Source organism: Pristis pectinata, chromosome 20 (genome assembly GCF_009764475.1).
Source record: "Pristis pectinata isolate sPriPec2 chromosome 20, sPriPec2.1.pri, whole genome shotgun sequence".
NCBI classification, from domain to species: domain Eukaryota; kingdom Metazoa; phylum Chordata; class Chondrichthyes; order Rhinopristiformes; family Pristidae; genus Pristis; species Pristis pectinata.
The window spans coordinates 10,890,879-10,911,312 of NC_067424.1; positions in this window are offsets into that span (position 1 = coordinate 10,890,879).

Below are 20,434 nucleotides of genomic sequence, written 5' to 3' on the forward strand. Positions count from 1 at the left end.
CAGGGTTTCGACCTGAACCTTCAACAATTCTTTTCTCCCCATTGATGCTGCTTGACCCACTGTGTTCCTCCAGCAGATTGCTTGTTGCTGAGGAATCATTAGGAAGGGTGACTGAAGGTTTGGTCAAAGAGGTGAGTTTTGAGGAATGAATTAAAACAAAAGATATGAAAGTTGAGGAGCAGGTCAATATGGAGAGGGAATTCCAGAGGTTTGGAGACAAGGCAGCTGAAAGTGTGGTAACAAGTGATGGAGACAGAAATGGCTGCTGTAAATCAGGGAAAGAGACTGTGGAATATTTGTACTTACAGGCCTAAAGAATGAAAGAACAGTAAATCTATAATAAGTTGTTCTTATTAAGGATGAAATTGTAACGTAGACAAAATTTGTGTAAATTATGCATTCAACAAGTCTGTCTTTTCGGAGATTCCGCTCCATGCTTTTAAAACCAGGCCACAATGTAAGCACCTCAAAGGTTGTTTAAAATAAAGTTCTGAGTCAGGAAAAGCAAGTGATGGGGAGTGCCTGGAAATAGAGAGTTTCTGTAATTCATTTCCCAGAACTCAAGTTCTTCATTTTGATGGACAAAATATTTTGCCCATCCTTCCCAACTTTTGGTTTTGTATGTATTGAAGACTGAGGATGTTACATCATGTCCTGTGTGGTAACTTCCTGTTCATTAACTTCCCTTGAGTTGTCAGCAATGCAGGGAATCGGTAGGTGTTATGTTTAAATCTGGTTGGGTTTTACTGGAAGTGTGGATCATCTCACCATGTGCCCTGTTTGAGCTGCATTTCTTGAAATATTTAGTCAAGTATTTTGCTGAAAGTGCAAGATTTTAAGGATGAAAAAAAGACATGGATACCTGGGATCTCAATGAATAGGAATACCAATAATGACCCATTAATCAAGGAATGTTAATGACCAACAACAAAAAGTAGAAATAAATAATAAAGAGGGTGCATTGGTATCAAATAAGGAAGGCAGAGAAAAATGAGTCGCCTCACTACAGGAAGGATGTGGAAGCCATAGAAAAGGTGCAGAGGATACTTACAAGGATGCTGCCTGGAATGCGGAGCATGCCTTATGAAAGCAGGTTGAGGGAACTCTGCCTTTTCTCCTTGGAGCTACGGAGGATGAAGGGGGACCTGATAGAGGTATATAAGATGATGAGAGGCATTGATTGGGTAGATAGTCAGAGGCTTTTCCCCAGGGCCAAAATGGTGGCCACAAGAGGACATAGGTTTAAGGTGCTGGGGAGTAGGTACAGAGGAGATGTCAGGGGTAAGTTTTTTACTCAGAGAGTGGTGAGTGGTGGAATGGGCTGCTGGCAACTGTGGTGGAGGCGGATATGATAGGGTCTTTCAAGAGACTGGTAGGTACATGGAGCTGAGAAAAATAGAGGGCTATGGGTAAGCCTAGTAATCTCTAGGGTAGGGACACGTTCGGCACAGCTTTGTGGGCCAAAGGGCCTGAATTGTGCTGTAGGTTTTCTATGTCTATGTTTCTAAAAAAAATAGTTGAAATTTAACAAATTGCTTTGAGTAACTTACAAAGTCCAGAAGTGATAAACATTTTTAACAGTCCTCTTTCTGGACCATGGAAAATATTTGACATCTCTTTAACGATGATAACATTGCTAAAAGGGTACTTACAGCATTGAGGATTAATTTCTGATACTTTAGCAGTGCTTAATGTGCAAATCCAGCAACTTCTTGAAACTCATGTGGAGTTTGAGGGCAGGCTAGCATTTTCATGAGGCTAACAGTGGAACAAACCACACAGCAATTTGTGATGAGGAGATCTCATGAATTGTGAATCTCACAAGTTGTTCAGCTAGTCACACTATTAATAACAATGAGAAATATTAAACTCACCATTGGTTTAGCAGCATTTTCTAGGCCATTGACTTCTTCTACAGAACTATCACTGTTGTACCTTCTCACACGACCATACGCACCATTGGAATACAAATACAGCAAAGTGTGTGCAGCTGTGAGGATCATTGTGTGTGATTAGCATTCACGCATGTGTTCCAGTACAGTTAAGTACAAGTCTTGTCGATCTTTAATACCTGAACCCTCATGCCCTGTGTTAAAAGTTGGTTATTTCTTCTCACATACAAATTAGGAGTGAGAGTGGGCCTCTTGGTCCCTTGAGCTTGCTCTGCTATTTAATAAGATCACGAATGATTTAGGTTGACACCTCAGTTCCACATTCCTGCCTTCCCCTGGCTGATCAAGAAACTCTCCCTTAAAAATATTCAGTGATGGCTTCGATTTGGTCTTGGAGGAAAACTCATGAGCCTCTGAAAAAGAATGACTCATCCCTGTCTTAAATGGATGAATCTTATTCTTGAGTAGTGTCCCTAATTTTGGATAATCCCCTCCCTATTGATGCTGTAAAGAAGCCTTTCAATCAGGTCACCTCTCACCTTTCAAACTTCAGAAAATACAAGACACAAGAGACTGTAGATGCTCCAGTAGATACAAGCCTTGGAAAACCCACCCATTTCCTGAACCCTCTCAGCCTTCCCTGAATTGTTTCCAACATATCCACATCCTTCTGTAAATAAGGAGAGCACTCCAGTACATGGTACTCCAGATATGGCCTCACTAATGACCTATATAACTAAAGCGTAACCTCGCTACATCTGTAGTCAAATCCCCTTGCAGTAAACGATAACATTCTGTTTCTTGCTGTACCTCCTGATTTCAAATCAAGCACTAGGACACCCAGATCCCTATGCATCATACAGTATTTGATACAAAATATTTGAACCAAGAAGTATTATCAGAACAAGATAAAAGTAACTCCCTTGTTGGACTTTCACATTGAACTTAAATTAAGAATAAGAATATATGAGTTACTGGACCGAACATTGCACCATGGAATCAGACAATCACAGAATGAATATAGTTCAGAAGGAGCTCCCTTTTGATCACTGCAATTCAATTCTCCTTGAGTACTACACCCGGCAGTGTATTCCAGATCCTAACCACTCACTGCATGAAAAGGTTTATCCTCATGTAACAGTTGTGTTTTTTTTGTCCAATCAGCTTCATTTTCTGTGCCCTGGTTCTTGACTCTTCCACCAATGGAAATAATTTCTCTCTATGTACACTGTCTGTACACTTCGAGTCATACAGTTAAACAGCACGCAGACAGGCTCTTAAGCCCAACTCATCCATGCCGACCAAAATGTCTATCTGAGCCAGTCCCATCTGCTTGTGTTTGGCCCATATCCCTCTAGGTATTTTCTATTCATGTAGCTGTCCAACTGTCTTTTAAACATTTTAATTGTACTTGCCTCTACAGCTTCCTCTGGTAGCTCGTTCCCTACACCCACCACCCTCTGTGTGAAAAAAATCGCTTAATGATTTCAAATACATACGTAAGATCTTTTTGCAGCCTCCTCTTTTTTGAGGACAATAACCTCAGATTCTCCAATTTAGCTATATTATTGAAATCCATGGAATCATTTGAGTAAATCAGAATGTTTTGCAGCTGGTAAGTTGGGCAGAGCTATGGGAAGTGGAATTTAATCCTGACAGATGTGAGGTGATGTATTCTTGGGCTGGGGGAAGGGGTGTGGTAGGCCCAGTAAAGGTAGGACATACACCATGAAGGGTAGGACCCAAGGGAGTTTGGTGTACATGTCCAGAGATCTCTGAAGGTGACAGCACAGGTGGATAGTGTGCTGAAGATGGCATATGGGATGCTTGCCTTCATTAGCAGGGGCATTAAATACAAGAGAAAGGAAGTCATGGTATAACTTTATAAAACTTTGGTTAGGCCACAACTGGAATATTGTGCTTAGTTCTAGTTACCACACAATAGGAAGGACATGATTGCATCGGAGAGGGTGCAAAGGAGATTCCCCAGGATGTTGCCCGGGATGGAATGACATATATCCCAGTATAGTGAAAGAAGCAAGTGAGGAGATTGCTGGGGCTTTGACAAAGATCTTAGTGTCCTCACTAGCAACAGGCATGGTCCCAATGTGCCTTTGTTCAAGGAGGGAAATAAGGAGAATCTAGGTAATTATAGGCTAGTGAATCTCACATCAGTGGTAGGGAAGCTATTGGAGAGGACACTGAGGGATAGGATTTATGTGCATTTGGAAAGGCATGGCCTATTTAGGGACAGTCATCATGGCTTTGTGCGGGACAGGTCATGCCTTACAAACTTGATTGAGTTTTTTGAGGAGGTGACAAAGGTGCTTGATGAGGGTAAGACAGTAGACATGCTGGGACCTCTGTCATTTGTGATATGGGTGACATTTGGATGAAAATGTGGCTGGGTGGATTAGCAAGTTTGTAGATGACACCAAAATTGATGGAGTGTGGATAGTGTAAAGGACTATCAAAGAATCCAGCGGGATATACATCAGTTACAGATATGGGCAGAGACGTGGAAGATGGAGTTTTATCCGGGCAAGTGTGAGGTGTTGCACTTTGGGAGGTCAAATGAAAGGAGAAAGTATACAGTTAATGGTAAGCCCCTTAATACCACTGATGTACAAGGGGATCTTGGGGTTCAGGTTCATAGTTCACTGAAAATGGCAACGCAAGTGGACAAGATGGTAAAGAAGGTGCATGGCATGCTTGCCTTCATTGATAGGGGTGCTGAGTATAAGAGTAAGGAAGTCATGCTGCGGCTGCATAAAACTTCAGTCAGACCGCACTTGGAGTATTGTGTGCAGTTCTAGTCACCCCATTGTAGGAAGGATGTGGAGACTGTGGAGAGGGTGCAGAAGAGGTTTACCAGGATGCTGCCTGCATTAGCGAGTATGAGCTATAAGGAAAGGTTGGACAAACTTGGGTTGTTCTCCCTAGAGTGTCAGAACCTGAGGGAGACCTGCCAGAAGTTTTTAAAATTGTGAGAGGCATAGATAGGGTAGACAGTCAGAATCTTTTTGCCGGGGTAGAAATGTCAAACACCAGAGGACATGCTTTCACGGTTAGAGTGGGTAAGTTTAAAGGTGAAGCGAGGGGCACGTTTCTTTACACAGAGAGTGGTAGGTGCCTGGAATGCGTTACCAGTGGAAGTAATGGAAGCAGGCAGTTTGGTAGAGTTTAAGAGGCTTTTAGATAGACACATGAATATGAAGGGAGTGGAAGGATTTGGATGATACACAGGAGGAGGACATTTAGTATAAATTGGCATCAAGATCGGCTCAACATCATGGGCTGAATGGCCTGTCCTGTGCTGTACCATTCCACGTTCTGTGTTTTATGGAGTGTCTCAGTTATGAGGAGAGATTGGGAACGTTGGGTTTGTTATCCTTGGAGCCGAGGAGGCTAAGTGAGAAATTGATAGAGGTATACAACATTATGAGACATAGATAGCACAGGTAGTTGGAAACCTTTGGTCATGGGAGATGCATATAAGATTAGAGGGCATATGCTTAAGGTAAGGAGTGAGATACTTAGAGGGGATCTGAGCCATAATCTTTAGTTGAACTCGGGAATGCACTGTGAGAAGGTGATGGAAGCAGGTATTCTCACAAATGGACGAGCATTTCAATTGCAAGGCTACAGATCAAGTGCTGGTAAATTGGATGGTTGGCATGGACGTGGTGGGCCAAAAGGCCTGTTTCTGTGTTGCGAGTCTACATCAATGCGTCATGGCACAGGAGCACAGCTAGTAGAGCCACTGCCTCAGAGCCCCATCCCCCCAGGTTTAATCCTGACCTCCAATGCTCTCTGTGTGGAGTTCGCAAGTTCTCCTTGTGACTATGCAGATTCTTCCAGGTGTATAAGTTTCCTCCCACGTCTCAAATATGCACAGATTGGTAGGTTATTTCTCAACTGTAAATAATTCTAGTGTGTAGATGAGTGGTAGAATCTTAGGGGAAGTTGATGGAATGTGAGAAGAATAAAATTGGATTAGTGTAGGATTAATATAAATGTGTTTAATTCAATGGACCAGAGAGCCTGTCTGACTCTATCTAAAGCTTTAATGCCTTTCTTGAAGTGTGGTACCTTGAACTGGAGTCAAAACTCCAACTGTGGCTGAACCAATGTTTTCACAAAGATTTATCCAGACTTCCTTGCTCTTGTACTCCATGTTTTTTTGACCTTTTCCCATCTTTCAGTGCATTTCTATCCACAGTTCTCTCTGTTCTTGTACCCCTTTTATAAGCGGGCCCTCTACTTCATAATGTGTCTTCTCGTTCTTCTTACTGAGACATAACTGTATATCTCATCATTAAATTTCATCTGCCACCCACCTGCCTTGTCTCTATCTCCTTGAACTCTATCACTATCTTCCTCACAGTTCAAAATGGAGTTCAACCCGGTAAAGTGTGAAGTGACACACTTCGGGAGATCGAATTTGAAGGCAGAATAGAAGGTTAACGGCAGGACTCTTAACAGTGTGGAGGAACAGAGGGATCTTGGGGTCCACGTCCATAGATCCCTCAAGGTTGCTGCGCAGGTTGAAAGGGTTGTTAAGAAGGCGTATGGTGTGTTGGCCTTCATTAGTCAGAGTATTGAGTTCAAGAGCTGCAAGGTAATGTTGCAGCTCTGTAGAAATCTGGTTAGACCACACTTGGAGTATTGTGCTCAGTGCTGGTCGCCTCATTATAGAGAGGATGTGGAAGCTTTAGAGAAGATCCAGAGGAGATTTACCAGGATGCTGCCTGGATTGGAGAACATGTCTTATGAGAAAAGGTTGAGTGAGTTAGGGCTTTTCTCTTTGGCGAGAAGAAGGATGAGAGGTGATTTGATGGAGGTGTACAAGATGAAAAGAGGAATAGATCAAGTGGACAGTCAGAGACTTTATCCCAGTGTGATAATGGCTAACATGAGGGGACATAATTTTAAGGTGATTGGAGGAAGATATAGGGGGGATGTCAGGGGTAAGTTTTTTACACAGAGAGTGGTGGGTGTGTGGAACGCACTGCCAGCAGAGGTTGTGGGGGCAGCTACATTAGGGAAATGTAAGAGGCTCTTAGACACATGAATAATAGAGAAATCGAGGGCTATATGGGAGGGAAGGGTTAGATAGATCTTAGAGCAAGATAAAATGTCGGCACAATATGGTGGGCTGAAGGGCCTGTACTGTAGTGTTCTATACTCTATGTTTTTGTGTCATCTACAAATGTGGAAGTTGTGGCCTTTATACCCAAGTCTAATCATTAATATATATTAAGAAAAAGCAACTCCTAGGGAACTTCACTACACACTTCTTCCGGTCCCCAAAACAACATTTTACAACTGTTATGTCTCCTGTTATTTAGCCAATTTTCTTTCCATATTGCTACAATCATTTTTTTGCCACTGGCTTCAATCTTGAAACTAATATCAGAATTGATCTAGAGATGATTAAAGGAGTTGACAATATATATGAAGGCGAGCTGTTTCTGGAGGAGTCGAGAACATGCAAAAATAACCTTAAAATTAAAGCAAAAAATGTCAGGGTTGATGTTAAGAAGCAGCCTTCGTACAAAGAATAGCGGAAGCTTTGAACTCCACTGTAACGAGCTATTAAGGATGTGGGAAAAGACATTTCAAAACTGTGATCAGCAAATTTTTTTTGACGGTTGCATATTAAGAGGATAGATTTAATGTACATATGTCTACAAACTGATAGAAAGGCTTCAAGGAGCTGAATGTTACTATGTTCCTGAATCTGACCCTCGGGCAATGATGTCGCTGGTGGTGCTTGCTTGAGCACCCTGAACCACATGTTAGAGACTTTTTCCCCAGTCTACTACCAAGCATTTTCAAAACAATTTTACAGGCAGTGTCTGCTAGTGCCTTGGGTCAATAACTGGCATAAAATCTTCCATCCACAATTTAAAAAAAAGACAATGGAGAAAGCAAAAAAAGAACTAGTTCCATCATCGCTGGCAGAGTCCAAATGCTTATGAGTCACTGCATTATCTCAGCAGACCATCTGCCTACAGGACACTGAACTCTTTCATTGATGCATTGGAGAGAGGAGTGATTGACTAACTACCTCTTAGACCTCAAGTTTGTTTGAGGGTTAAACACACTTGCAATGAGGAAGTGTGGGTTCAGTAGAGTTACAGAGTCATATAGCACGGAGACAGGACTGTCAGCCCACCATGTTAATGCTAACTATTGAGTACCTTTCAGTACTTATCCTATTTTTTAGCACTTGGCCTGTAACTATTGAGAAAAGCAGAGATAACATGCACACCTGCAGGGTATTGAATGTCAGGCCAACTCCAGTTAAAGTTGGTTGGTTATGTGGAGCAGTGTAGGTATGGATAATTGATTACATTATGCTACTCTATCTGGAGCCTTGTTGAGATGCAAAGGCTTGATTTTTTTTAAAGGTGCCAGTGAATCAGGTTGCTATATTGCTTGGTTACTCTCAGAGTCACCTGGGATCATTCTAAGCTCTCTCACCTTGCATGGAAGACTGAAAGCAGATAATGCCGCAGAAAGGAGTAAGTGTGCCAGGTTGAACCTATCATGGTTCAGACTTTTTGTAACGGCACAAGTGCTGGGCACCAGTGGTTTTCCTTCAAGATCACTCATCCCTGGGGCCAGCCATCTGTTGAGCCCTGGGTCAGAATGGTGTAGCCAACCAACAAGTCTGAAGGAAGAGTTTATCCCAATTGACCTGAAATTGGAAAAGATTCTGAGGTATACGATTAATCTACACTGGAAAGGCAGGGATTTATCAGAAATAGTCAGCATAGATTGGTTGGTGGGAGATCTCGTCTGACTAATTTGGTGTAAGGAGTTGTTCCAGGTTTTTAAACAATTTCCATATTTCACAACAATTGAACAGCCAGACTAAGTGAGACCATCTTGCAATCATAGGCTTTTCTGCAGCAGGGGTTGTTAGAACCTTTGTAAATCACATGAGGAGAAATAAGTATTTAAATTCCTAAAGGCCCACATCATCCCATAATGCTTTATGTTAACACAATGCTTTTTAATGTGTAGCTATTGTTGGAATGCAGGAAATGCAACAGGCAATTTATACACAGCAAGTTTCTCAGTGGAACTGAATAAAGACAAGATATTCTGCTTTTTAGTGATGGTTTATCTTATAATCAAAGTCAGAGTCGAGTTTATTGTCATATGCACGAGTCCATGTGTGCACAAGTGCAATGAAAAACTTGCAGCAGCATCACAGGCACATAGCATCAGATAAGCAGCATTCACAAGAAAAACATAAATTAAACATAAATTATACACAATTTTTACAAGAAAGAACACAATTAGAATGAAAAAAAACGAAGTCCATTTTAGTGCAAAGTGATTAAAGTGGTCACAGTGTTGCTAAGCTCTAGTGATCAGGGTTTTACCAGTTGGTTCAAGAACCGAATGGTTGAAGGGAAGTAGCTGTTCTTGAACCTGATGGTGTGGGACTTCAGGCTTCTGTACCTCCTGCCTGATGGTAGCTGCAAGAAGATGGCATGGCCCAGATTGTGAGGATCTTTGATGATGGATGTTGCCTTCTTGAGGCAGCACCTCCTGTAGACAGTACCGATGGTGGGGAGGGATGTGCCCATGATGTATTGGGCAGAGTCCACTTCTCTCTGCAGTTTCTTACATTCCTACGCATTTGAATTGCCGTACCAGACCATGATGCAACCAATCAGGGTACTATTGAAGTTTGTTAGAGTGTTTGGTGATGTGCTGAACCTCCTTAACTTCATAACGAAGTAAAAACACCAGTGGCTTTCCTTATGATTGTGTCTATGTGCTGGGCCCAGGACAGGTCATCCAATGTGTTAATGCCCAGGAATTTAAAGCTGCTGATTCTTTCCACTACCAATTCCCCAATGTAGACTGGTGCATGTTCACCCTCCTTCCCCTTCATCAAGTCAACAATCAGCTCTCTATTTTTACTGACGTTGAGCAAGAGGTTGCGGCGCCACTCAGCCAGGTGTCCTAACTCGCACCGGTAAGTTGACTCATTGTCACCTGTGATTCCTCCGACAGTAGTGTCATCGGCGAGGTTGAAGGTGGCATTGGAGCTGTGCTTGGCCACAGCTAATGAGACAGAAGGAAGCCATTTGGCCTATGCCAGCTCCAAGGGAAGAATCCTATTAATCCCATTCTCCCTTCCCTTATTTCCATGTATCCCTCCAGGGGGTTTAGGTTGTGGAATAACCATGATCTCACAGTACAGTGCAACAGCCTACAGGTGCTCATGAACTCCCCTTTAATATTTTTACCCTTTGATACAATTAACCTACTAACATGACTTTGGGATGTATGAGGAAACTGGAGCATCAGCGCAGAGAGAACATTCAAACTCTAACCTAACTCTTGTGTATAAAAGCATGAGGGGTATAGATAGGGTGAATTCACACAATCTTTTTCCCGGGGTTGGGGAATCAAGAACTAGAGGGCATAGTTTTAAGGTGAGAGAGGAGTGATTTAATAGGAATCTGAGGGGTAACTTTTTCACCCAGAGAGTGGTCAGTATATGGATTGAGCTGCCAGAGGAAGTGGTTGAGGTAGGTACATTAACATTTAAAAGGTACTTGGACAGGTACATGGATAGGAAAGGTTTAGAGGAATATGGGCCAAATGTGGGCAAATATTCTAGTTTAGATGGGAATCTTGGTCAGCATGGACCAGTTGGACCAAAGGACCTGTATGACTCTATGACTCTACGTCGACAGCATCTGAAGTCAGGATCAAACCTGGGTTCCTGAAGCATGACTAGCTGTGCCACCATATCAACCTTTAAGATTAAATATTGGCCAGGTCACCCTGAGGAGAGCAGCACTGCTCACAAAAGAAACTCCATAAAGTCTTCTACATTGACCTGAAAGGTGGAACCTTTAACAGCGAGGCTTCACTCAGTGCAGGACTGGAGCCTACAGCCTGGGATTATGTACTCCAAAGGGGGTCTTGAACCCAAAACCTTCTGATAACGAGGCGGGAGTGCAACTCAGTGGCCCACAGTGGACAGCAGCTGATAGCAAAGTAAATAATGATACGCAGGAAGGCAGAGAAAAGAAAATGCACAACTGCCCACAAGATGACAGTGACGTTAGCGGAATAACGTTTGGGCACAGATTAGAAGGGCCGAATGGCCTGTTTTCTGTGCTGTAGTGTTCTATGGTTCTAGGACATGGCTTTAGGGTGAAAGGGGGAAGGTTTAGGGGGAACATTAGGGGGACCTTCTTCACTCAGAGTGGTGGGATTGTGGGACAAGCTGCCATCTGACGTGATAAATGCGGGCTCACTCTTAAATTTTAAGAATAAATTGGACAGACACATGGATGGGAGAGGTCTAGAGGGTTATGGACTGGGTGCAGGTCAATGGGACTAGCTGAATAAAGTTTTGGCACAGACTAGAAGGGCCGAATGGCCTGTTTTCTGTGCTGTAGTGTTCTATGGTTCTATGGAAGAGCAGGGATTAGCCACACTGCATATGTGTGTGTGTGTGTGTGTGTGTGTGTGTGTGTGTGTGTGTGTGTGTGTGTGTGTGTGTGTGTGTGTGTGTGTGTCGATGTGATTGTTGCAAGAGGATACAGCACTAGAGGGGGCTATAATGCAACAGTACACAAGCCTTCAGAATCTCATCAGGACAGTTGTCTTACTGCAGAGTAAGTGAACAAGACAAGCCCCTACCCCTTCACTCCTGAGTTATATCTTAATAACCTTAATGGTCTAATATGAGTCGTATCTGCCATATTTGTTCACTAACAAGGAAATTAATGATGTTCTTCCATTCTATTTGGGCACATCTTGCTTTACACTGACTAACCATCTTGTCCTAGGTTGGTTCCCTCCCTTCTACTTCCTGTTGGGCTTTAGGTCCAGGGTGCAAACGTCCTCCACCCAGGTGGTCCTGCTTCATGTGTGATACTAAAGAATGAATGATTGCTCAATATTCCCTGGGTTGTGGAGGGGAAGAGTGAGCAACACAGGTGATTCAACCTAACTCGTGCTGCACAGGCTGAAAGAAAGAGGGAAGAGAATTAAGAAATGGTTTATATTTATATAGTTATGTGAAATCCCATTGTGCTTTACAATCTTTATTCACAGTTAAAGTGAAGGGATTAAAGCACGCAACTTACACACAAGATCCCACAAACAACAGTTTTGCTTCTTCCCTTCCTAACCCAGAGTCAGAGGTCAGGTTCAGAGGATTAAAGAATTGTCCTTGGTTGCCAAGAGATTCGTGGCTGTATATTGTATTTCACTTCCTAAATCGATTTACATTCAATTCAGACCTGAATATAAGATGCTATTGTCCTTGGTTGCTTAAGAAAGTAATGGCTTGCCTTTAGAATGCATCTGCTATTGTTAACCTAAGGTATTCAGTGACATGAGAAAAAGTGAGGGCAGGGGGTTTAGGTCGTGGAATAACCATGATCTCACAGTACAGTGCAACAGCCTACAGGTGTTAGATGGCCTTCCATTGGTCCCAGCTTCCCATGTCCGAGATTGTAGATTTCTTTATCAGAGTCCAAACTTTGGTTGATGTTGGTGATGAGAGTTAAATTGTTTTTTCTAGTTCAGAATCTCCTTCTGCCTGAGGTCAACCACTTCACCTCAGACTGATGAAGGAATTGAAAACTTTGTTCTCATGGCTCAATGTTGTGAACATGAGACTGTCTCCATCCATAAATCCAATGGTTAACGTATTTATTGTGATTTCAGGTACCATCCCAGCTACCAGGCCATCAAATCTAGGCTAGAAGTGGTATAACACTGAGGTCCTATGCACACACTCTCCTAGTCACAAAGATGTCACAGCATTATTTGAAAAAGGAAAAGCTTTTCCCTCGTGAACTGTCCAAATATTTATCCATCAATCAATACATAGATTATGTGCTCAATGGATTCATTGCTGTTGGTGAGTGGCATCTTGCTCTTCATAAAACATTTCTTTGGTTGCAATATCCTACAGAATGCTCTGAAGTCCTTCTTACAAAAAGTATAAGTCAGTCTTTAAAAGGAAGTGCACACTCGTCCATTCAATCTATCTTGAGTGGCTCAGACAAAAAGCCTACAGAGATGCCAATTGTGAAACAAATACTTCTGTGTTATTTCATCAAGAGGATCAAGCAAATCCATGATTTTTAAAAGAGATTTGTGCAGCTCTGTACGTAATTACTGACCAATGGTGTGCTACTGTACATCAGAGGGAAAGGCCTACTTAACTCACAGATCATCAGAGGTAACTTCCTATATCTGTCCTTGCCCCATATCATTTCATTAACAAAAGTCCATCTATCTCAGATTTAAAAATAACAACTGACCTGTCATCAATTGGCATTTCCAGAAGAGAATTTCTACTATCCCCTGTATGTAAGGGATTTTCCTATCATTAGTCTTAAAAGAGTTGGCTCTATTTTTTAGAACACGGCCTCTTGTTCTGGGCTTCCGAAAGCAGTGGGACTCGTCTCTCCACCTGCCCTCTTGATATCTCAATAACTTTGCCCAACTTGCTCCTTAACCTCCTAAATTCTAGGCTGTTTCACTCTTTTGTATTTTCTTCCTGCAATTTAACCCTTGTTCCATTAATTTAGTCAATCTGTAATGAATGGTTCCACTACCTGCTGACCTCTCATTAAATTGTCTCTCTGTGTTGCACTGATTTTGTTCTTAATCACTAAGGTTATTCCTTCTGCTTAACCTTCTTCTTCTAGATGACTAAAGGGCCTGTTTCTGTGCCATATGATACTATGAATCTAGATCTTGAATCTTGCTCCTGAATTGAAGCTTGGATTAGTTTTACTGATAGCATCCCAGTGAGTGTTCTGAGATCATATTGCCTTGTTGTGAACTATCAGTAAGCCTCCCAAACCAATTAAAAATACAAGCTGATGTGTGATTTTATTACAGTTAGTGAGTGAGTTGCTGGCACATATTGAAACAAATTGAGAACACAAACTCCCAAATTAGTAGTGTATGACTGTTAAAAGTTATGCATAAGGATTATATACGGAAAGGCTTGTTGTGTGAAATCCCAGTGGGGACCCCTCTTCATACTGAATGTACTTTATAGAATGATAATGTGAATAGAAGGAAGTGGTGAGGAGCCATTGATTCATTCAGAGGTTTACTCCATTAGTAACAGGGGCAGGAGCAGAATCTATAATAACTTTTAAAAGGGATTTGAAAAACGAAAACGTTAAAAGATTGGGGGGGGGGTTTGGAAGAGGGCAGTGGGGAAAGCACAAGGGAATGGGACTAAGTGGATATATAGTCCTTTAGGGGAGTTGGCACCAGTCCAACAGGCTCCTACAGTGCTGTAATATTCTCTGATTCTATTAATCTAGATCCTATACAAGGGGATGCTTTTAAGCTTATTTAGAAAGACACAATTATGACAGTGTTCTTGGATTTGCTAGTCTCGATTGGGATCTGAGGGGGTGGGGATGTGAGTGTCTGGCATTAATGTATTATTCATTAATGAAAGATGAGGCATTCAGCAGTTTGAGTGGCATGGATTTGTACTGGTTTTAGACTCCCTTTCCTGTCAGGGACAGTTTGATTATTGATACCTCATGTTCCATTTTGATATGTACACTGGACATTTCCCCCACAGGCTATAATTTGGTTTTGAATTTCTGCAAAAGGTTGCTGCACTGGAACAGGTGCTATAATTATTTTCTCTCTCCTGTCATTTCGTGGTGTTACACTGAGACTCACTACTTGGCTTGGAGCCAGTTGGAACTTATATTCACATCAACTTCTTTTGGACTTGGAGCAAACTTTAATATTGCCTATTGCTTGCTTGTGAAATTGGTTCAATTTTGTATTCAAAATTATTACTGGCAAATTGAAGACATTTCAATTTTTACATTCTTAGATAGAATTTAATACAGAATTGAAGCAGATTAAAGATAGTGAATCCCTGGAAATCTCTGCCCCTGAGGGTGGTGGAAGCCAGATCATTAGATATATTTGAGATGGAGATAGATAAATATTTGAAAGATCAAGGAATTGACAGCTATAGGGAACTGTCACAGGAAAGGAGTTGAGGCCAACGTAGATCAGCCATCATCATATTGAATGGTGGGGCAGGCTTGAGGGGCCGAGAATCCTACTCCTGCTCCTATTTTCTTCTGCTTTTGTGTAATTGTAAAGCTTCCTTAATCTTCCCTCGTCATATACTTTACTCACCATGTACCATTTTCACTTTCATCTTTTTGTCTTCTCTGGTTCACTTTGTCAACTAGGATCAGGGTTGTCAACTCTTTCCTGTAAGGAAATGGCTTGAAATTGACTCCAAACTCATTTTTCCTGGGCTTCCAGCAATGGGATAGAATGGAGGTGTCCACCCTTTGATCTCAGTTGATTCTGCTCCTGGGTCGCAAGGACTGTGAACACAAGGAAGAAAAGGTGTAGATACTTCCATGCACACAAGCCAATATAAAGTGAAATCCACTGTAGTGGTACCATAAATCAGTTACCTAAAAGGAAAAGTATCATTGACATAAAGTACATTTCATTGCTGTAGTACAATAGAAATAAAGTTATGTCTCTTCCAAAGTACCAGTTAGGAAGATGTCACAGGCATACAACATAGAAACAGGCCCATTGGCTCACTGAGTCTGTGCCAACCATTAAGCATCTATTTACGCTAATCCCGTTATAATCCGTTTTATTTTGCCCACATTCCCATCAACCCTTCCCAGATTCTACTATTCACCTACACACTGGGGGCAATTTACAGTGGTCAGTTAACCTATTTGCAGGTCTTTGGGATGTGGGAGAAAACTAGAGTCCCCAGGGGAAACCCATGCAATCATAGGACCAATGTTCACACTCCACACTGACAGGTCGGGATTGAACCTGGGCCACTGGAGCTCTGAGGTTACTGGCTGTGCCCTTGTTGCAGGAGTCATCATTTAAAATCAAATTTTATTAATGCACAATCACCACCATTTATAATCAGACATAAATAATTGACCAAATTTGAAGTGGAAGTGAAACAAGCTTAAATCATAATGATGTTCCAGGTCCTAACAATGTCCCCCAGGTTTTTCAGAGGCCACCCATGACAGGACACAGGATGCCTCAAATGTCCTAATGCAGGGTCTTGACCCAACATGCCCCCCATCACTTTGCCTCCACAGATGCTGCTTGACCCGTTGAGTTCAAAGTCAAAGTCGAGTATTAAAAAGGAAGTAAAAACAAGCCAGGAAACTACAGGCCAGTGAGTCTGACATTGATGGTGGGTAAATTGCTGGGGGGGCGGGGGTGAATTCTGAAGGACAGGATCGACCAACGTTTGGAGAGACAGGGTCTGATTTGGGACAGTCAGCAAGCTTTGTGTGTGGGAAGTCGTGTCTGACAAATCTCTTGGAGTTCTTCGAGGAGGTAACCAAGAAGGTAGATGAGGGTAAGGTAGTAGATGTTGTCTATATGGACTTTAGCAAGGCCTTTGACAAAGTACCTCATGGCAGACTAGTCTGGAAGATTAGATCGCATGGGATCTGGGGGGAGTTTCATAATTGGCTCAGTGGTGGGAAGCAGATGGTGATGGTTGAAGGTTGTTTCTCAGACTGAAGGCCTGTGTCTAGTGGTGTACCACAGGGGTCAGTGCTGGGACTTCTATTGCTTGTAATTTATGTAAGTGATTTGGATGTGAATGCTCAAGGCATGCTTAGTAAGTTTGCGGATAATACTAAAATAGGTGATGTTGTAGATAGTGTAGAAGGTTATGAGAAATTACAGGGGGATCTTGATCTGCTGGATATGTGGGCTGAGGACTGGCAAATGGCTTTCAATCCAGATAAATGTGAGGTATTACGTCTTGGGAGATCAAACAAGGGTAGGATTTATACAGTGAATAGTAGGGCCCTGGAACAGAGGGACCTAGGAGTGCAAGTGCATCGTTTGCTGAAAGCAGCATCACAGGTAGACAGGGTGGTGAAGATGTTTGGCACACTGGCCTTCATCAGTCAGGGCACTGAGTATAGGAGTTGGGAAGTGATGTCAGTGAGGCCGCATTTAGAGTATTGTGTACAGCTTTGGTCACCCTGTTATAGGAAAGATGTTATTAAACTAGGAAGAGTGCAGAAAAGATTTACCAAGATGTTGTCTGGACTTGGGGGCCTGAGTTACAAGGAGAGGTTGCATAGCCAAGGACCCTATCCCTGGAATGTAGGAAATTGAGGGGTGGCGTGATGGGGGTATATAAGATCATGAGGGGCAAAGACAGGGTGAAAGCACCTAGTCTTTTTCCCAGGGAGGGGATGCTAAAAACAAGAGGCATAGGTTTAAGATCAGAGGCAAGAGATTGAAAAGGGACATCAGGGGGCAGCTTCTTCACGCAAAAGGTGGGGTGGTGAGTATTTGGAATGAGCTGCCAGAAATAGTGGTTGAGGCGGGCACATTAGGAACATTTAAAAGCCGTCTAGATAACTGCATGGATAGGAGAGGTTTAGAGGGGTCTGGGCCAAACACAGGCAGATAGAACTAGCTTGCTGGGCAACACAGTCGGCATGGATGAGTTGGGCGAAGGGCCTGTTTCCATGCTGTATGACTCTATGAGTGTTGTATGCACAGGTGCAATGAAAAACTTACTTGCAGCATCATCAAACATAAATTATACAAAATCATACAAGAAGGAACACAATTAGAACAAAAAATAAACAAAGCCCATTGTAGTGCAAAGTGGTTCAAAGTGGTCATAGTGTTGCTATCCTGAGGGAGTGATTAGAGTTGTGCAGGTTGGTTCAAAAACCGAATGGTTGAAGGGCAGTAGTTGTTTTTGAACCTGGTGGTGTGGGGCTTCAGGCTTCTGTACCTCCTGCCCGATGGTAGCTGCAAGAAGATGGCATGGACCAGATGGTGGGGATCTTTGATGATGGATGTCGCCTTCTTGAGGCAGCACCTCCTGTAGATACTTTCGATAGTGCAGTACAATGTTCCAAGTGATTTATTGGGCTGAGTCCACTACCCTCTGCAGCATCTTACATTCCTGTGTATTTGAAATGCTGTACTAGACCATGATGTGACCAGTCAGGATACTGTCAGCAGTATATGGAGTCCCTCCAGCAGTTTTGTTTACTCCAGATTCTAGCATCTGCAGTCTATTTGGCCTCAAATTTGTTGCTAGGTCCTGTGATCTCCCCCACTCTCAGTACAATATGATGTGGACATAGTCAAGGAAGAGGTGAACATTGAGGCCAGGTAATTCTCTTTGACCACATACTGCCTGAATCTATGGCCTGGTACTTAAATCAGGCCAGGCCCTGGTCCACAAAGAGATCCTACAACTTTCCAATTCCCTTCTTCTACACCTGGTGGCAAAAAAAATCTAAAATAAAGTTATTTTATATGAACAAATTCACAAATCAACGTTGTGCCTTTAGGGACTTTATGGACTCCCTTTGTAGACTTTTGAGGACTTGGGTTTTTTGGCATCTGGCCTGTACTGCAGGACTCTGGCCTCTGGGTCAGGAGGTTCTGGGTTTCATTGCCTCTCAGGAGTCCTGACCACCAAAATCCAGGTTGATGCACTACACAGTAAAAGGTGTGTTCTTCGAGTTACTGAAACCAGTTATCTCAAGTGGATGTGAAGACCACTTTATCCCCAGTGTTCTAACCAGTATTTCTCCCTCAATTATCATAACTAGAACAAAGGATTTGGTCTCTATTGTGTGGTTTGCAGGAACTAGCTGTGTGCAAATTTATTGCCGTATTTCCTACATCACAGCATTGACTGCACTACTGAAATTGGCTATAAAGCACTTTGGGAAGTCCTAAAAAGAGACATGAAAGACACTGAAGGAATGCGGATCTTGCTCTTTGACTTTTTCTCATTAAATGCTGCAGGTTAAGGGAGGCCTTCAGAGCTGGTGGCTGTTTAGCTAACAGGGCTTGCAGTGATCACAGACAATGGGAATAAAAACTATCAGTTATGATGTAACATAAAGAATTGAACAAAACTGAAGCAGAAAAGTAGGAATAGAGGCATTACCATTAATGTTGAGTTAGGAATAAAACAAAAAATGCTGGAAATTCTCATCAAGTCAGGTGTTATCTATGGACAGAGAAGCAGGTTAAAGTTCAGATCAGAATTGGGATGAGTTAGAGATTGGTATTGGTTTATTATTGTCACTTGTACCGAGGTACAGTGAAAAACTTGTCTTGCATAACGTTCATACAGATCAGTTCATTACACAGTGCAGATTAGCAGTTTATAATGAACAAGGGAAAAGGAATGGGGCGTTGGGAACAAATCATGGGGAGAGGTATGATCTGTGCTCAATAGAGTCATAGAGTTATACAGAGGAACGGGCTCTTTGGCCCAACTTGTCCAAGCCAACCAAGATGTCTATCCGAGCTATGGGGTAGTAATTCATCTTATATGTTCATGATAAACAGGCACTAAATTATTGCCAAGCATTTTACACACTCCCATAACTCAGTCCATTGACCACAAGTTGTTTGCCTTGGCCAACTTTTAGTTACCTAGTCAGTTGCCCTATATCTAAAACGTGAACATTTGTGATTTTTACTGGCATTCCAACTGAAGCCATGCCATAAATGACTTGTGTAGACACTTTAAGCAATTCATGGACCTAAACCATGGCATATTTGATCTCCTTCATTGGGAAAAATTTTGCACGCTCCCCGTGTTTATTGTCAACTTACAAACTGATGGGAAAAGGGAGAAAATAATCTAGTCCAGGTATAATAGAGGGATCTGTAACTGCACCCATCCAGTGTAATGTTACTTGACCCTCACCTCTTTGTAATGTTGTTTGTAGACATTCAGCTGGCTGTTGCTAAAGATTTTGAACCTTTGGCACTTAGTTGCCTAATAGTTCAGCATCCCAGTGCATAATGGCTGTTTAGTGTGTGGAACTTCAAATGTCCAGTGGGCTTATAATTAACCTTTGGCCTGACAGATGTAAATCTTGCCCTCAACAGTCCCATGTGCCAGACAATCAATCAGTTGCCTCATCTACATTGGAGCCTTACGTTGTGATGCCAGAATCAAGATTTGTAGGAAGAGGGATTAGAGAAAGAGTAACATTCTTCGAGCTGGGCATCAGTGGAAAAACTCTGGAGTTTACTGGCGTGGGAGGTTATAGATTATCTGCCTTGTTTCAGAACTCTAACCAGAGATCTATAAAAAGTGCTTTTCTCTGCCACATGCTTCACACTGTAAGCTGCTTCTTGCGATGAAATAAGTCTGGCTGTCTAAATGCCTGTCAGTGGCAATGCAGGGCGAATTTCTCAGATGAATCACACAAGCACACACAGATACACACACACACACACACAGATACACACACACACACACACACACACAGATACACACACACAGATACACACGCACGCACGCACACACACACGCACACACACACACAGATACACACACACACGCACGCACACACACACACAGATACACACACACAGATACACACACACACAGATACACACACACACACACGCACGCACACACACACGCACGCACACACACACACAGATACACACACACGCACACACAC